Source organism: Prionailurus viverrinus, chromosome C2, assembly GCF_022837055.1.
Source record: "Prionailurus viverrinus isolate Anna chromosome C2, UM_Priviv_1.0, whole genome shotgun sequence".
Lineage (NCBI taxonomy): Eukaryota > Metazoa > Chordata > Mammalia > Carnivora > Felidae > Prionailurus > Prionailurus viverrinus.
The window spans coordinates 114,470,214-114,484,691 of NC_062569.1; the positions used below are offsets into that span (position 1 = coordinate 114,470,214).

The following is a 14,478-nucleotide window of genomic DNA, read 5'->3' on the forward strand; positions in this document are numbered from 1 at the left end:
CATGAGTGGGGGAGGGGCAGAGAGAGAGGGAGACACAGAATCTGAAGCAGGCTTCATGCTTTGAGCTGTCAGTACAGAGCCCAATGCAGACCTCGAACTCATGGACTGTGAGATCATGACCTGAGCCAAAAGTTGGATGGTCAACTGACTGAGCCACCCAGGCACCCCACGGATGTGATTTTTTAATCATGAGAAAACACTTTTAATTTCTATTCAAATTTAATGTTCCAACTTAATGTGATAAACAATATACTCAGGATATAACGATCCCAGGCAGGGTTTCCTCTATGCACAGAAACCATTATCCATAAGTTTGTTGCTTTGATTAAAAAAACAAAAAAACAAAAACAAAACAAAACAAAACATACTTTCAGCTTTTCTACCTTAACTAAAAAGGGTAAAAATACAAATATTTTGTTAATTATTATCAGACTTTTTTAATTATAAAGGTTTAAGGTAAAACTAATTGTTTACAGTAAGTATTCAGAACTAAGAGACACGTTTCATGTCCTTCACAGCAGCACTTACATATTTGCACATAACAACAGATGGTATTACCAAATCCTTGTTCCATTAAATTTAAAACTTCCTCTGGGAGGCTAATTGCTTTCTGCAATATCACAATCACCCAAATTCAATATTAAAGAAACATAGAGGTCCCTTGGAAGGAAAGACTAATCTTAGAAGGAAAAGATAGATATTTCTTCATATTTTCATAGGTGTAAAGAAATCTAGTCATGTCTTTTAAATGAAAACTAAAAGTGTCTGTATTTGTCTGACTGCACTGCAAACTTGCTTTGTATAGACAAAAGACACATTGCAATTTCTACTGAATACTTAAAAATACACTTTCAAAGAAATTATTAATCATCAAAAGATAATACCATTTCAACTTCCAATATGAAGCTCTTTACCTACTACTTTCTAGATTATTTGTTCCACCCAATGGTGCTCATCAATGCTAGTGAAAGCTTCATTCCCTTCTGCAGAAAACTTAACTGGCAGAGTCATAATGATCCAGGCAATAACAATCACTTCTAGCCTTTTTCACTTCAGTCCACACGCCCTGGCTTCTCTGTTCATTACCAGCCTCAGACATTTTCTGTTCCTCCTTAGAGCTAAACATTGTAAATTTATTTGCTCTGATTTCCATTTCCCATGATTATTATATAACCTGCAACTCACCAAACACTTATATCAATGAATAAAATTTAAGAAATGCTTATTAAGTACCTTGTAAGTTTAATGGTATACATACCCTGCCAAAGATACACTACTGGATAATTTATTAAAAATATGTGTAATCTGATGCTGGAATTATAATCCATTATAAATCCCTGAAATAGATTTTAGGCAAACTCTTGTGAGATTTCAGAGAACAAGAACGTTATATTTTGTTGAGGAGTCAGGAGACATTTGAGGAGATCTTGGTGTACAGATGGTTATCTCCAAGGAAGAGATAAGAAATGATAGGTCAGGAATAAGGAAGTGACAGCCAGTGATAACAGCACACACAAAAAGATGCAAAAACCAAAAAAAAAAAAAAAGACAATTTAGTAAACAGTAAAGTGGCTGGTTTTGCTCTAGCTTTGTATATGTAGGATAGCAGTAACAAATACGTTTGAGAAGGTGTTTTATCTGCTAAGCTGTGGGTTTCATATTCAAGTTAGCTGGCAGTGGTGAGAAGTAAAGAATATTGCTAAGAGTCCTGCTCTTGCAAGATTAAATCAGCCTCAGAGTGGATTGAAGGCAGAAGTGATTGAAGGAATAGAATCATTACATAAAAGTTCCAGAAAGAGTTAATAGGGCCCTCAAATAGGATGGTGGTAATAGGAATAAAGATATATGAATGGCATCATGAAAGCAAAGCCAGTATCTGACAACTAATTGTCCGTGAGAGGAGAGAAAGAGTAGAATTACTTACTTCTTCGTGAAGAGAACACTGTTTCCCAAAATAGCAACATATGCCACTTGAATACAGTATATCCTCAACATCAAATACTCAGGATTTCCAATTCACAATTTTAAATAATATTTAACCAAACTGGTTACTTGTCTTACAACTTTAAGGGAAATAAGAATACCAAAAAAGTAACACAGGAGAAAAAAAGTAAGCAACCCAAGAAAAGTAGTTAAACTTACAGAAATCTAACAGTTTGAATAAAATACTTAACAAATAAAATCATCCAAAATAATGGTTAGTGATCATATTTACATAGGTCATTTTACACAATTTCTATTAATGCATATAAAGTGAGCTTATTCAGTGCTGTGGAAGAATGTGGGTGATACAGGCAGAACAGCAATTTAATAAAAGGGTATTGGGTAGACCACAGAATACGTGGCAGGCAGAATTGGATTCAGAGGCTATATCCAATGTTCTAACTAGATCCAGGCATGAGATGTCACAGAGTGAACTACCAGCACCCCCAACACGGGTCACTAGATATCGCCAGTAGAATTGCTGTTTCTCCTTTCTCTGGAAATCAGATGTAGCTGCCATCATGGCCGCGACTTATCAGCAGAAAGAAGACTGGTATTTCCTATAGATCTCATCTGCAGAACCTACAGCACGCCATGCCCCAGTTGAGAGGGAATCTAGAGAAGCCAAACCCTGGCATTTCAAATTCTATATGGAAGGAGGCTCTGCCATTTAAGAGGCCACAGACACTGGCAGACCTGAAGGATGCTAGATAAAACATTGCTGATAGACACGTATTCAACATTTAAAAAGAAGTATATGAAGTTATGTTATTCTCATTGATGTTCTAAGTGGAAAAACTCACATCAAATGGTAAGTATTTAGTACAAGCATATTTATTAGTCTATTTAATATAAAAAATAATGGGATTTCAGTGATGTTTGGTCAAAAAAATCATTTTACTTGATATGTATGTATGTGTCAAGTCAAAGCTGCCACGAAAACAAGGCATACATGGGGTAATGCATTTTAACGGAAATATGTTAAATTCAGAAATAGGATAGGTATCTACTATAATGTTACTTATGATATTTGGACTAAATCATGGGACTTATTATTTATAAAGAAAAAATAATAAGATTAAAAGTTTAGACTACCACAAAATGTATAGTTCCTGGAATGAGATCCACAAGAGGTACTAGTTATCTGAACCACTCACTAATGACTAAATTTATGTCCAAAGTGGTCTTCTGTGGGAACATATAGACACAGAAAATGATCTGATTAGATTTAAAGATGCTAATGACTCTACTTCTAGTAGTAAAGAGAGCAGTGATTGTCTATGGCAAGATCTGGCAATGGAGATATGTACAACATCTCCTTAGGATACTCCTAAGCAATAAGAAACAAGGATATGATTGTTGTGTATATGATACTTTGAACATTTTTGGCAAACAAATATAATGGCTAGTTGCTCCTAATGTCACTATACAAAATGGGGAGAGAAAAAGATGAGCTCAGGAATTTGAATTACCTGCATAGATGACCTGCTTCCATGTGAGCCCTCAGAGACTTTTCTCCTCTACCTGCAATGTTGAGAGTACTGAAAATTAAATTCAGAATCGTATTCTGTGACTGGCTGAATTACAATGCAAGTTGAACTCCTAGCCTTAATGAGTACCTACTGTTCAAGTTAGGGCACTGACTGGGGGAAAAATGGGATACTGTAAGTAGGAACAGAGATGTGTAGAAAGATTCTGATGAATTTGGGGACATTGAATTCTGATGTCTTCTTTGCCAGTGAAAGAGGCCTCCTCACCCCCATTGGGAGTATCATCCCCATCTGCATCTGAAGAAATTAACCCTGCACTGCCTGAGGAAACTATAATGGCTCCCCTGAGACAGTTGCCTTACAAGACAATGCAGGGTCCTCAGGACTCACCCTCACCACCCTTCTTTGCTTCTGGACCTGTGATTATATTCAAATCTCAGTAGGAGCCTAAAGGTGAGGTAAAAAGTGTGACCCATGAGAAGGTGTGCTATATACTTCAAAAGAACCCCTTGAGCTTTCTAATTTATACAAACAGAAATCTGGGGAACCCTGTAAGAATGAATGTTAAAAATGTGGGATAATTGTGGAACATAAAGTTGTATCAGGCTAACTGTACTGACACAGGCTTGCTAAAAATATTCTGAATTTAATGTTACAGCTCAGGAAGTTACAAAGGCTCTCTCTGTTTGTTTGTTTGGCTGAAACATGGACCGACACGTGGCCCATGTGAGCAACCTGGACAAGTCAGAACTTGGTTTAATGCAGAAGAAAGAATTCAAAGGCATAGGGAGACTAGAATGGGTAGAGTGAATGTGTCATTTAAGATCTATTTACCCATAATGGGAAGGTTTAGAAAACATACCTTTCACCATGACTATGAGAAATAAATTTGTGAAAGGAGCCCCACCATCCTTTGGAATGATCTCTGATGACTCTGTTCTGTAGGCCAAACCTTACAGTGGGAACTACAATAACTGAGTTGGGACACACAAATGCAATGCAGGAAATTGGATCCTGTGGTAGCAGGGGCCAACTGGAAGCACACAACTGCCAGGGCAAGGCAGGAGTAGTTACTATTAATGGACAACAGAGTCAAAGCAGCAATTAGAAAAGTTTGACTCACACAGACTTTTTGACTAGTTGATCATAGTGTTCCTAGAGGAGAAACAAGAAACCTACTAAATTCTTATTGATCTGTATAAGCAGAAAAGTACTAGGTCAAGTGAACAAAAGTCTAGCCTTAACCATAAAAAAGAGTCACAGCCCCTCTATCAATTCTCACCCTTGAGCCAGTTTATGGACACAAACCCCTTAGAATGAAGTGGGGGCCAAGTCAGAAAAGCCCTTGGTGCACTGCCAAAAATTTATATTATTAATCTTTTCTCTCAGACTTTCCTAAAGGGATCTGTGGCCTTTTACCAGGATAACTGTGCTGGGGAATGGAAATTATCAGACATCTGGGGGACTATTGACACTGGCTATGAACTGACATTAATACCGGGAGAATCAAAACATCACTGTGGTCCATCCATCAGAGTAGGGGCTTATGTAGGTCAGGAGAACAATGGGATTTTAGCTCAGAGCTATCTCACAATGGGCCCAGGGGCCTCCCAAACCCATCCTGTGGTTATTTGCTCAATTCCAAAAAGCATAATTGTAATAAATATACTTAGAAACTGGCAGAATTCCCACATTAGCTCTCTGACCTGTGAAGCTAGAGCTATTATGGTGGCAAAGGCCAAGTGGAAGCCACTAGAACTGCCTCTACCCAGGAAAATAGTAAACCCAAAGCAATACTGCATTCTTGGAGGGATTGCAGCGATTACTGCCATAATCAAGGACTTGAAAGGAAAAAAAAAAGCACTTGAAAGATAACAGGAGTGGTGATTCCCATGATATCCCCATTCAAATTCTCCCAGTTAGCCTGTGCAGAAGATGGATGGATCCTACAGAATGACAATGGATTAGATTAAGCTTAACCGGGTGAGGACTCCAATTGCAGCTGCTGTACCAGATATGGTTTTAATGCTTGAACAAAATTATACATCCGTAATAACCTGATATGCAGCTATCGATCAGCCTTTTTCTCCATTGCTGTCAGTAATCTCCACTAGAAGCAGTTAGCTTACATCTGGTAAGGCCAACAACACAGTCACAATTTAATCTGAAGGAATTTTGATAGCTTTTCTCTTCCACAAGATATCACATTGGCCATTACATTGATGCTATTATGCTGACAGGACCTCAGGAGCCAGAAGTTGCAACTAATCTAGACTTACTGCTAAGGCATTTGCATGTTAAAGGGTAAAAAATAAATCTGACAAGAGTTCAGGGGCCTTATACCTCAGTGAAATTTCCAGGGATCTAGTGGTCCTGTGGGGAATGTTAAGATATTCTTTATAAGATGAAGAGTAAGTTCTTACATCTGGTCCCACATTTTCCTCATTTGCATGTGTCACTCCACCCCATTTACTTAGTGACTCAAAAGCAGCTTGTTTTGAGTGGGGCCCAGACAAGAAAAGGCTCTGCAACAGATCCAGACTACTCTGAGTTGTTCTGTCACTTGAGCTGTATGATCTAGCAGATCCAATAGTACATAAAGTGTCAATGGCAGTTAGGGATGCTGTCTGTAGTCTTTGGCAGGTCCCTTCAGGGGAAAAAAAAAGAGTGCAGGCCCTTAAGGTTTTGGAGCAAAGTCCAGCCATCCTCTGAATAATGAATAACTACTCCTCTTTTAAGAAACAGCTCTGGGTCTGATGCTAGGCCTTATTAGAGACTGAATGCTTAAACATGAACTACCATGTGACCATGAAATCTGAGCTGACCATCAAGAAATGGGTGTTATCTGACTTACCAAGCCATCAAGTCAAATGTGCACAGCAACACTTTATTGTCAAATAGAAGTGATAACATATGCTATCAAGTCTGAAGGTGAAGGCACACGTTGTATGAAAAGAGGCCCAAATGCCCATGGTTCCAACTCTTGATACACTACCTTCTCTGCCCTAAATTGCATGTATGGCCCAATGGAGAGTTTCCTACAATCAGTTGACAGAGGAAGAGAAGAATAGATCCTGGTTTTCAGATGGTTCTGCATGATATGCAAGCAGTCCCCAAAAGCGGACAGCTACAGCACTACAGACCCCTTCTGGGACATCACTGAAGGACAACAGTAAAGGACACAACCCTAAAGGACAGTGTACCTGGCTTTCACTTTGCTTGGAAGGAGAAAGGGCCAGCTGTGTGATTCATGGGCTGTGGCCAATGTTTTAACTGGATGGTCAGGGACTTGGAAGGTATATGATTGGAAAATTAGTGACAAGGAAATTTAGGGAAGAGATATGTGCACAGATCTCTCTGAATGGCTTAACAGAACAGTGGAATGGCCTTTTGGAAACTCAGTTACAGTGCCGGCTAGATGGTGATACCTTGCAGACTGGGGTAATGCTCTCCAGAAGGGTGCAAATGCTCTGAGTCAGCACCCATAATATGGTGCTGTTTCTCCCACAGCTAGAATAAATGAGTTTAAAAATCAAGGAGTTGAAATGGGAGTGGTAAAGTCATTATTACCCTTAGTGACCTACCAGCAAAAACATTTGTTTTCTGTTCCCACAAACTGGTACTCTACTAGCCTAGAAGTCTTAGTGCCAAAAGGAGAAATGCTCATACTAGAAGATACAGAAATGATTTCACTGAACTAGAAGTTAAGGCAACAGCCTAGACAGGGGCTCAATCCCATGACCCTGGGATCATGACTTGAGCCAAAATCAAGGGTCAGATGCTCAACCAACTGAGCCACTGAGGCACCTTAGTCAAGGTTGTTTTAAATTAGATCAGTAGCCCTGTTAATCAAAGTGAATCACCATAGGCAATAAGTGATATCTTTATATTCATCTGCTTAGTTAATATTAGCTTTACTAAGTTACATTTTGGGGGAAATTTTTGTTAAGTATATTTATTTTTATCAAAAATGTTAAGAATTAGTCTCTATATGGAATCTGCTTCAGCTGTGACCATTTATTCCACAAGTCCCTTTTCCTTCCTGCATTCTGATAAGATTTTTTACTAAACTCATTGTTGGATTAAAAGTTTAGTCACTCTAGTTGTAAAATTAATACTTCCTTGACTCTGATCAATAGTGTTTGAATCCTCCAGGTTCATTCTCCTGTTTCCATTCGCAGAGCTAATAAAATAACTTCACTTTTGTTTTATAGTATGTGGCAGGCAGAAAGTGGCATTCCCAAATGTTGATGTCCTAATCTCTGGAACCTATGAGTATAAGGTAACATGGTATAAGGGACTTTGCAGATATAATTAAGTCCATACTCCTTAAAATAGAAATTGCTCTGGATTATCCAGTCATCTGAGTGGGATTAATGTAATCACACAAGCCCTTAAAAATAGAGGAACTTCTCTAGGTGGAAAAGAGATATGGAGTAGAAAAGGCATAAAAGAATGGTGGCACAAGGGGCAGAGAGCTTCCAAGCATGAGAAGAATTTGACATGCTATTGCTGGCTCTGAGATGTAGGCTCCTAAATGCAAGTACTCTAGTCAGACAGGAAATAAGGGCATTCTCACCTTTGTAGGCAGGTTAATGAAACCTCAGCCCTACAACCATAAGGAACTGGATTTCTTAGAGTCTCTCAATAAGACCCAGGCCAGCTAACACTTTGGTTTCTATTTTATGCAACACAGAGCCAAGAAACCAGTCCCATCAACCTGGACTTCTGATGTAAAAGGACTATAGGATTAAAAATTTGCATTTAAGCTTCTAAATTTGTGAATATTTTTTATGGAAGTAATACAAATACACAGAAAACAAATACACAGTATTACAGCATTTTTGTATTGAGCAATTTTCATATTTATTATGAAGTTTATTTCTAATCATCCAGGTATTTGGGAAGGGCATTATTAGCCCGCTTATTCAATGCATAAGATGGGTCTCAGAGTAACTGAATGACTTCTGAAAGATTCTGTTCAACATACTGCCAAGGGACAAAGCCCACCCAGGTCCTTTAGGTTTGGGTTCAAAGTCTTCACTCTAACAAAAAAAGAGGACCTAACAGGATTGTAAATGCAGAACAACATTAGAAGTTGGAATTTTACTTCTTAATACTACCTTTCTTGACAATTTAAAGGAATCTTTATTTAGTGTTTACTTATTATTATTTTTAAGATAAGGAAAAAAAATAATCTTCTAATTTCCCCTCAGCTATTTAAAAAAGTTAACCATAAATTAAAATCTCAAAGTGTTAAAACTCCTGAGAAAACAGAATAGTACAATGCAGTATAACCTCTCTTTCAAATACATCTTATATAGAACTAGGTTGTTTCCTTGTATAGTCATCTATTTTACATATTCAAATGTGGTCTAATAATATGAATGAATTATGTATATTTTAGTCCAATTGCCTAAACTTCTAATTCAGATGGCTATGGCATCATTCATCCCATGTGATGTCAGGATTAGGTCTCCTGAACTGCTAATCTAGACAGTACCCAAGAAAGACTGTTTGGGTGCCTCAGCTGGTTAAGCATCTAACTCCTGGTTTTGGCTCAGGTCATGATCTCATGGCTTTGTGGGTTTGAGCCCCACATCGGGCTCTGTGCTGACAGCGTGATGGCTGCTTGGGATTCTCTCTCTCTCCCCCTCTCGCTGCTCCTCCCCCACTCTTGCTGTCTCTGTCTCTCTCAAAAGTAAAAATCAATAAACCTTAAAGACTGCTTGTGAAGGTGTGCTTTTATTTATTGGGGTCCTTTCTTTTTTCTTTTTGGTTAAGTCTAGCTACAGTTTATCAATTTTATTAATTTTTTCAAAGAACCAGCTCCTGTTTTCATTGATCTGTTCTATTGTTTTGTTTTGGTTTTTGGTTTCTGTTTAATTTATTTCTGCTCTTACAAATGAGAGAGAAGAATAGCAACCAACACCACACCACGAGACAGGAAACCAACAAAATCCTAGAGAAGAACACAGGCAGCAACCTCTTTGACACTAGCCATAGCAACTTCTTACTAGACATGTCTCTGGAAGCAAGAGAAACAAAAGTAAAAATGAACTATTGGGACTTCACCAAGATAAAAATATTTCGCACAGTGAAGTAAACAATCAATAAAACTAAATGGCAACTTTTGGAATGAGAGAAGATATTTGCAAATGACATTATCTGATAAAAGGTTAGTATTCAAAAATCTACAATGAACTTATCAAACTCAATTCCCAAAAAACAAATAATCCAGTTAAGAAATCAGCAGAAAACATGAATAGACATTTTTTTCCAAGGAAGATATACAGATGGCTAATAGACACATGAAAAGATGCTCAACATTACTTATCATCAGGGAAATGCAAATCAAAACTACAATGAGGTATCACCTCACATCTGTCAAGATGGCTAAAATCAAAAAGACAGGAAAAGAAAAGATGTTGGCAAAGATGGACAGAAAAGAGAACCAAACCTCTTACCCTGTTGGTGGGAATGCAGACTGGTGCAGTCACTCCAGAAAACAGTATAGAGGTTCCTCAAAAAGTTAAAAATAGAACTACCCTACCATCTGGCAATTGTACTACCAGGTATTTATCCAAAGGATGCATCCAAAGGATGCAAAAATACTGATCTGAAGGGGCACATGCACCCCATTGCTTACAGCAGCATTATCAACAATAGCCAAATTATGGAAACAGTCCAAGTGTCCACCGATTGATGAATAGAAAAGGAAGAGGTGGTATATATATGTATGTATGTGTATACACACACACACACACACACACACACACACACACACACACACACACAATGGAATATTACCCAACCATAAAAAGAATGAAATCTTGCCATCTGCAATGACATGGATAGAGCTAAAGAGTATTATGCTAAATAAGTCAATCAGAGAAAGACAAAAATACCATATGATTTCACTGACAATGTAGAATTTAAGAAACAAATAAACCAAGAGAAAAAGAGAGAGAGAGAAAGAGAAAGAGGCAGACCAAGAAGCAGACTGTTAACTATGAAGAACAAACTAATGCTTACCAAAAAGGAGGTGGGTGGGGGAATGTGTTAAATAGGTGATGGGGATTAACGAGAGCACTTGTTATAAGCACCAGGTGATGTGTGGAAGTGCTAAATCACTATATTGTACACCTGAAACTAATATTACATTATATGTTAACTGAATTTCAGTTAAAGCTTTAAAAAATGCCAAAGAGGAGCTCCTGGATGGCTCATTTGGTTAAGTGTCCAACTTCAGCTTAGGTCATGATCTCTCAGTTCATGAGTTTGAGCCCCACATCAGGTTCTCTGCAGTCAACACAGAACCCACTTCGGAGCTTCTGCCCCCTCTCTTCCTCCCCGACTGGCGCGCACTCCCTCTCTCTCTCTCTCTCTCTCTCTCTCTCTCTCTCTCTCTCTCTCTCTCTCTGTCTCTCTCTCTCTCTCAAAATAAATAAATAAACTTTTAAAAAATGTTAAAGAGATAGAGCTGTTGCAGTAGTGAATTTTATCAATATAAACTCTGCTAACAACAACTATCATTTTCCTTTTCTGATTCAAAAAACCTTGGGAGAAACAACCCTAAACAGTGTGTTAGCATAACTCTTCTCTGCTTCTTTTGTCAAGGATTATACTTAGTGAAACACAGCCTTTGTAAAGGAGTATAATCTCCAAATCAAGCTTAATTCTTGATACCTTGTTACTCAATCTTTATGGCCATTAATCTTCAAAGGCTACTTATGTCTCCAGGCAAGCTACTTAATGTCTCTAAATTTAATTTTTCTTCCCACATTACATATGGAAATAATAACAGAATGTACCTGTTGGAGTTACGGTGAACATATAAATGTTTAACACAGTAAATAGGTAATAAATTTTATTTATTATTAATACATACTAAATATAATCATATAATATGAAAGTGTTATATATTATAAAAATAATGTTAGCTGATCACAATATAAATTAATCATAGAATATTATAAATATGAATTATAGTAATTTTAATAATGATGCCACAGAGTTATATTTATTATACTGATTAAAATGGAAATAAATTATTTCACTTTTTGGCATGGAACTTTGTCATGCAATGATTGTCTAAATTTATGTTTCAGGTTATTTTATTACTTGTTAGGAGCTCTGAATCTTCTCAGTAAGGAACAAAGTCTAATTATGATCTTTATTTAGTTTTTAAAAATGATGCAAATAAGGCCCAAGCCATGCTAATCTCAGACTAGCAGACCTATGCTTTGTGTTGCTGGTGCTCAAATGGCCAAGTCTGAAGGAAGAAAGTATATGTTTAAATTGCATTTGGTTGGCAGAACATGGTAGTTAAAGAAAGTTTTGGGTTTGGCTTGTGAAGCTTTGGGCATTTCTCATATCTGTATTTAGTTTCTTATTCATTCCAATTTCATTGAGCACCTAAGTAGGAAGCAATGTAAGAAATAAAAGATATATAAGATATTTTATATTTCCTCTAGCAGGTATCATTTGGTACAAGATAAAGGAATGGATTTAACAATTACAATATAAATGAGTGTCATATAAAAGGAGACAAAGACAAAGATCACTTCTAAGTTAAAAGGGAAACATTTATAAAGAAATTGTTATTTGAAACGGGCTTAGAGCACAGACTAGTTTTTAGTAAGTACAGATCCAGAATCACAGTATTTTAGGTACAGGAATGAACAAAGGCATAGGGTTGGAAGTCATAGGATCTATTTTGTGATTCAATCCAGGATGTTGGAACACATGTTCTTTAAAGAGTATAAAGTAATACAAGAAAGCCAATACTGGAATGTTCTATCTTAAAACACTGCAGTTGTCCTCAAGCTTATGGGGGCCAGTTGCATAGCTAACTTTTCCATCCTAAGTTTAGGCTATCCATCATAGCCTAAAAAGTGAGTCATAAATGCTTTAAGATATTTGATAAATGCATGAGTTGGTGTTGTACTTTAATCAGTAAGCAATGGGTAGCCAAGAGATTTGAGTCAAAGGTGCACATTAGAAACAATGATCAGTGGATTAAAGAGGTCAGAAATTACAAGACGAGAAACTAAAAGGAACACTTTTTGTGGATTTGAGTGTCAGGAACTGCGAAGGGGCTGAAATTTCTCCTACTTGAAAGCTTACCTATTTGCCACAGTTTTATGAACACTGGCAAAAGACAACAGATTCCTGGATCAGAGACAAAGGACTTTATTGCTAACAGGTAGAGAGGTAATCAAATATCAGCAGTTGTGTTGTTTCACCAAGTGGCAATTCCCATAGAGATAGGTGGCATATGCATACCCAGTGGGCTGCATTACAGTAGAGGAAACGAAATCTTTTACATCAAGTAGTAGGCTGACAAAACTTTGTTCCAGAGTTAGATGAACTTTATTACACTGGAAAGTAAACAAAGCTACTCTTTGCTCCAGAGAGACCCTGTTTTTTTTTGTCCAAGGCTGTTAACCATACAAACGTCCTTGAAAAGGTAATCCAAAACAAAGACAGCTTAAAAGATGTGTAGAAACATGAGAGACCCATAGAGAATTGTTTCCCAGTAGTGAAGGCCTGAATTAGGATGTGGTAGTGAAAATTGCACTCAAATAATCACCATACTCATGAAGGTTTCTGTGCTTTTATTTAGTCTGCAGGTCAAAATTTTTAACTAGAGAAAGAGACGTTTCTTGTTATATTGCTTTTTTTTTTCAAGACTAGTAGAAAAGATAATACTGTATTGCTTCTATATCAAAGTTCATCATAACTCAGGAGGGAAATGTTGACTTCTCATAAGAATAAATTATGTCAGAATTGAGCACTTCTAAACTTTGAAGAAGGGAGTTAAATTCACAGAATTCAGTGTTTATTCAAAACCCCTCTAAGGAGAGTGTCGGTCATCTTTGACAAACTCATGTGTGTGTGTGTGTGTGTGTGTGTGTGTGTGTGTATACACATATACATATATATATCAGTATATATACTGATACATATATATTTGTATGTATATATGTATATATGAATTAAAAGAACAACAGCAAAAAAAGATGAATAAATTTTACTATCATATAAACTAAAAAATCAGAGTCAATATGCTTTGTTTTGAGCTGTGAATATAGCAATGGCTGTAAAAAAAAAAAATAACTAGAAGCAACATGAACACACACTTATTAAGTCTTGTGGCAAGGAATTTAGCCTTACCTAAAATGAGATCTGGCCTTTTTCACCTGACCTCTGAGAGGTTATCTCTTAGTCTTTATGATGTCATGCTTGACAGGTGTATCTTTTCAGGGGGAGCCCTGGGCCAGCCAGGTAGTTGCAATGTGATTTAGGATGGATTTTGGGTCACCTGGTATTAGCTGATATCCGAGGAGGTGGAGACTGAGATCAGCCCCACTGAAAATCAATCATGCCTATGTGATAGAGCCCCAGTTAAAATTCTAGACATAAAAATTCAAGTTAGCATCTTGTATTGGCAATACCTGTGTGTACTGTAACATACTGATACTGGGAGGGTAATGATACCTTGACTCCTTAGGTACAGGACAAGTGGAATCCCCATGTTTGGAACTCTCCTGGACTCTATTACGCCCTTCTTCTCTTGTCTGATTTTAATCTGTATCCTTTAGGTGTAATGACCATTAGTATAGCAGCTTTCAGTGAATTCTATGAATCTCTTTACTGATTTTTTTAATGTAATGGTGGCTTGGGGAACCTCTGAACATACAGATGATGTCAGAAGTCAGGGTGGTCTTGTGTGGAGTGTGTTATCTCTAACTTTGCACAGTTCCCAACTCTAGAAATTTTATATTCAGGAGATAATATTTCATCTTTTTGTGGAACATATTTTACATTTTTGCAATTTCAAAATTTTGATTTGCATATTTTAATATGTAAAGGAAACATTATATTTTAATTTTTACAATATACATTTAAATATATATATGAATGTATATATATATATATATATGTATAATTTCATGAAATTCTAGAATCTGTTTTACAAATACATTTTTAAACTTCCCTA

General features: G+C 37.0%; 1 protein-coding gene across 2 annotated transcripts in view; it reads right to left on the minus strand.

Annotated features, from left to right (window-relative positions):
• The window catches only part of EPHA6 (EPH receptor A6), an 880,333-nt gene that overhangs the window by 542,117 nt on the left and 323,738 nt on the right, over positions 1-14,478 (minus strand). The window lies entirely within an intron of this gene.